This window comes from Electrophorus electricus, chromosome 9 (assembly GCF_013358815.1).
Source record: "Electrophorus electricus isolate fEleEle1 chromosome 9, fEleEle1.pri, whole genome shotgun sequence".
NCBI classification, from domain to species: Eukaryota; Metazoa; Chordata; class Actinopteri; order Gymnotiformes; family Gymnotidae; genus Electrophorus; species Electrophorus electricus.
In genome coordinates this window covers 13,926,829-13,932,356 of record NC_049543.1, presented here as the reverse complement: position 1 = coordinate 13,932,356, position 5,528 = coordinate 13,926,829, and the positions used below count along the sequence as shown (strand labels likewise).

General features: G+C 45.3%; 1 protein-coding gene across 3 annotated transcripts in view; it reads right to left on the bottom strand.

Annotated features, from left to right (window-relative positions):
- Positions 1-2,077, bottom strand: part of LOC113569137 — a 6,813-nt gene extending 4,736 nt beyond the window's left edge. The window contains exon 1 of one of the 3 annotated variants that reach the window (XM_035530225.1): positions 2,040-2,077. The gene's annotated coding sequence lies outside the window, so the exon portion shown is untranslated. Of the gene's footprint in view, positions 538-2,039 lie in introns of those variants that run through there. The other 2 variants (XM_035530226.1, XM_035530224.1) reach the window with 2 other exon arrangements.
- Positions 2,078-5,528: the final 3,451 nt, after the last annotated feature.

Below are 5,528 nucleotides of genomic sequence, written 5' to 3'. Positions count from 1 at the left end.
TCTTTAATGGGGTCTTTTGTTAGTACACAGACAGCTTAAATGGTAATTTAATAAACTCACATTACAATATCTACATGGGCATTTGTTTATATACCACTGATCATTGCTATAATTCATACATACAGTGACCTGCTTGAGTCCGTCGACCTTTAACATTAGTTTTAATAAGACATTACCCGAAAACTCTCCCTAAATCGATGACGACAACAACAGACCTTATACAGCTAATATAAATATATATATTTTTGACGTTTAGTCGTTAGTCATTGTGGGAAACTTCACAATTTCACTTGCTACTTACAATTGCTAAATTCCTGACCGTTGCTGACACCAGTTACGCGCACAGCAACATAAATTTAGCCAATCAGCGTCCTGAATCTGAAGCCTAATGGAGCGTCATTTATCAACCCAAGATAACTTTGGTGAACTACACGGTACTGAGTAGCTTCCTCAGATGGCCGCCTAGCTAGCTAGTCAAGTTGTGTGTTGTGTAGTTTGTGTTACTTTTTCATTTATAGTGTGAGGGAAAATGCTTAATGCTTGCTTAAATGAGGAAGTAAGAAATATGTGACCTTTATGTGACCTTTGCCCTTGTTTTGAGTGTGAAAGAAAGAAGAATAAAGAAGTAATGGCACAGTATGACAGTTATCGATTAGCTGTTGCTGGGCAGGGCTGCAGCAACAGGGAGTAACAAACTGTTCTTAGCAGGAAAGAATGTTCAAGGACGTTTGAGATTCCTGGCATGTGGAGTCAGGAGATTAGCACATGAAAGAACAACAGAGAATGGTGGGGGTATATGAACTCATGTGAGAGAGAAGTGAGATGCTTGTCTCCCTCGATGCATAAGGGACAGAACCATAAAGCTCACTTATCTGCACATCTGGCTCGAGACTGATTGATTTTTCTTCCACGAGAGTGGTAAAGGGTCGACTCTGACGAGCCGCGGATCAGGGCCACTCGGGAAAGCTTGTTTTTAGTATGGAGAACGACAGACTCTCTCCATCGTGGTTCTGTTGAGCCTCACAGGTTGGTAGTGCCACTCCTGCTTCTTGCTGCAGTCCACAATCAGCTCCTTTGTCTTGCTGATGTTCAGGAGGAGATTATTTTCCTGGCACCTGTTCTCCAGGTGTTTAATCTCCTCCAGGTAGGCCCTCTCGCTTTTGCCCCAGATCAGGCCCACGACGACGATCTCGTCAGCGAAATTGATGATGGTGGTAGAGCTGGAAGTGGCCACGCAGCCGTAGGTGTACAGTGAGTAGAGCAGGGGGCTTAGGACACAAAGCTACGGAGCTCCAGTGCTGAGGGTGAGGGTGGATGAGACGCAGTTGCCCACCCGTACTGATTGTGGTCTGTCTGTTAGGAAGTTGGAGATCCAGTCACCCAGGGATGGATGCAGTCCTAGATTCTCCAACTTAGTAGTGGGTCTGGGGGGGATGATAGTGTTAAATGCTGAACTGTAGTCAACAAACATTATTTTAACATCATTACCCCTCCCTTTCTCCAGGTGGGTCAGTGTGGTGTGGAGCAGATGTGCAATTGCTTCATCAGTGGAGCGGTTGTGGTGGTATGCAAACTGCAGTGGGCCCAAGGAGGCTGGCAGTAAAGCGGTGATGAAGTCTCTGACTAGCTTTTCAAAGCACTTCATCATGACTGATGTGAGGGCAACAGGGCAGTATTCGTTGAGGCCGGAAGGTCGAGGTCTCTTCGGGACAGGGGCAGTAGTGGATCGCTTGAAGCAGGGTGGCACGATACCGAGCGTCAGGGAGAGGTTGAAGATGTTGGTGAATACCAGGGCTAGCTGGTCTGCGCAGGCTTTGAGGACTGCAGATGCCGTCTGGTCCCACCGCCTTCCTGGTATTCACTCTTTTGAACACTCTCCTCACGTCACTCTCCATGATGAGGAGAGGGCGATGGCCTATGGTGGGCTCTGCGCATGTGCCATTGGCTGTGCCAATAGCACCATTAGTGTTGTTAGCACTAGCACTGTTAGCATTAGTGCTGCTAGATGTAGCCTTGAAGCGAGCGAAGAATGTGTTTACCTCGTTCGCCAGAGACCCATCCGCACTCATCAGTCCGGAGGGTGGACTCCTGTAGTCCGTGATCGTCCGTAGTCCCTGCCACAGGGATCTAAAGCCACTCTGCTGGAACTGTGACTCCAGTTTCCTCCTGTAGCGTCGCTTTGCCTCTCTCACCGCCCTGCGCACTCCGTATGCCGCAGACTTGCACTCGTCCATGTTCCCGCTGATGATCCCTGCGTTTTAGGCAACAGTGTGAGAGGTCAAAGCCACATGGATGGTTTTGTCCACCCAGGGCTTCTGTTTGGGAAACGTCTTGACGGTGGCTCTTGGAATCGTGTCGTCCACCAGTTTCCCGATAAACCCTGCTACCGCCTCCGTAAACTCGCTGACATCAGTAGTACTGTACCGGAACATGTCCCAGTCTGCGTCATCCAGAGCGTCCTGCAGAGCAGCCACCGATTGGTCTGTCCAGCGTGTGACCTCCCTCTGAACCGGAGCTTCCAATTTCAGCCTTTGTTTATATTTTTGTAGGAGGAAGATGGCGGCGTGGTCCGACTTACCAAACGGTGGATGAGCTAGTGCCTTGTTGCTGTCCTTGTATGGGGTGTAGCAGTGGTCTAATGTCTCACTAAGACACTGACCGTAAGGTAATGGAATCATGAGGTTAAAGGTTAGGCCCTGTTCTGGGCATTTCTAAGTATTCTAGCCATTTTGTTCTCCAAGTACTGTGCATTATTTTATGCAGACCTTTTCTAGGAAAAGACACAAATGTGATCTGAGACCAGTTCTATATTCATTTTGAAACTGTCATTTCCCTAATTTTGTCTCCTCCATCTGTTCTCAGTTCCTTGTGTCATACAAAGAGTATTATGTGTCAGAGAAATAATCTACAAATCTACAAATAATCTACAATCTAAGGACATACCATGCAAAATAAATCCTGTTTCCACACTCTACCATTTGTACACTCTCTACTCTGTTCACACACTCTACCCAGTTTACACACAATGTCACAAAACATTAAATTCCAATAAATACATGTAGTTCATAAATGTGGAGCTTGAATCATTATGTTTCAATCTGCTACAATGTTTAAATTGCCTAATCTGATTGGTGAATGAAGCTATTATACTGTGCCAGAGCCAGTCATGACCCCCCTGGGGCTTTAAGCAAAATTCTGCTGGGGGCCCCTCCTACTTGACCTCTGAGCCATGTAAGGCCCCTCCTACCTGACCCCTGAGATATGTAAGGCCCCTCCTACCAGACCCCTGAGCCATGTAAGGCCCCTCGTACCTGACCCCTGAGATATGTAAGGCCCCTCCTACCTGACCCCTAAACCACATAAGGCCCCTCCTACTTGACCCCTGAGCCGTGTAAGGCCCCTCCTACTTGACCCCTGGGCCCCTCCTACCCCTCCTACCCCTGTAAACCTTTTCCCCACAATCACACCAGACATCCCAGTGCTCCCACTACAATCCAGTGTTTTCTGTTGAAAAGCAAAATTAAAAAACAATAAAAGAAAACAAAAGCAAATCACAAGTATAATTATTACCTTATAATATAATGTGTACTTGATTTTACTTACTCCAAAACTAATCGAGTGATTGAGAACCACAAGTGTATTCTAACATGTGTATTCTAACATTTCTAACAATTCATTTGCAGTGACCCTAAATATATCAAAATTATTAATGTTGAGTCTTGTCTCCTGATTTGCTGCAAATATTAAACTGTAATGGAACTGGATCTTGAACAGAAAACACACACACACACACACAGCCACACCAAAAGAACACAGGACATAACACTGATTACACAAATGGCTTATGTTTTTCGTTGCAAGGGCTCGATGAGAATAGCTGTTACCTACATCTAATGCTTAAATGAAACAGAATGATTAATCCTATGGTAAGAGTAAATACATAAATGTCGGCTAATGACTTTGGCACCAAAGCAAATGACAGAAGAGGCCTATATGTGCCATTGGACACATATATGCGCAAAGGGATTGCGAGCTCATTTGGGATCCCAATACACGCTAGGTTAAGTGATCGTCAGAACAGTGTTTACTAACCTTTACTGACCCAATTACCACAGTCAATATACAGGTTTTGGGACTCACTAGGGGCACTCTTGCGCTTTATTGCCCCTCACCCCACCCTAGACCCTATTTCCACATACAGATTGAACACCCTGAAAACAGTTTGAGCAAAGAGAAAGCTATAATCCCAAATCAAGCATATTGAATGGTGTCATATATACTTGGAGTGGGATGGTCCGTTCATTGGTCCACTACATCCCATCCCACCTGTAAGGGGAGGTTCTTCCAGTTGTCCTGTCCACGTCTGTCTGTCTGTCTAATGGATCCCACTCTGAGTATATATGAATGGAAACCAAATGGACACCGATCAAAAAAGGTCAGGAAAGGTCAAGGAAGGCCCGATTCGCCCCATAGCGCTTCCATTCGCTCAGTGGTGCCCCCTGAGGACAAAAATAGAAGTGCCTCACACCTAGATGTTAAGGAACAGGAAGTAGCTTTCCCTCACTTGTAGGGTCACATGACTTCACTGGCGGGGTAAGGGAGGCTCCAGAGACAACATATTAAAGTACCAGACCCCTAGAGTTTATGAAACAGGAAGTAGTTTTCCCTAAGCTGTTGCAACCCGGCCTTCCGATATGTTACTCGGGGCACCCAGATGAGCCACCGGTCGACACGATGAAGTCTGGGCCCCTCCCTAAATACTATGTGTAAACATCCCACTCCAAGTATATTTCCATTCATATCTCATATACTTGTTTTGGACACCTTTTAGAAAGGTCAAATTGACACAAAGATTCATTATGTTTGCCATGGACAACCCACAAGACAGTGTGTAAAAGGAGGACACCCTAGTGTGTTGCTTTCTATTACAAAAGCTCTTAAGATTCTGCTTGCATTGTGTGCAGATTTGAAAGGACACAGAAACAGTGCAGCAGGCAGAAAACATTTTTCATGAATAATTTTTTTTTCTCAGCCTGGGAACAGCGTAGCAACGTGGCCTTCTGATATGTTATTAGGGGCACCCAGATGAGCCACCATTAAACGCAGCAAAGTCTGGGCACCTCCCTAAATGCTGTTTGTAAACTCCCCACTCCAAGAATATTTCATATCTCATATACTTGTTTTGGACACCTATAAAACAGTTGATTTTTGTTGTTTCTGATGATCTATGGGGACACTGCTCGAATATGTCATCCCTGAGGCCTTGTACATACTACCCATGAAGTCTTGTGACCCTATGTTGTCCTGTTCCTAAAATGATAACCCTAACCCTTGATGTGTATGTTTTAGGGCTCTAAACACCAGCGGTGTAACACAGGAGCCCCAAACCCACTAGCTAAATACTAGACCAAAGTGTGTTGAAGTATCCCAAGTTTGAAGTCTCTAGGTTAAAAGGTTTATGTACGCCAACTCATAAAATAAGCTCTCAAAGTCAATGCATATGAATAGGAGAGGCCTAACTTACATTT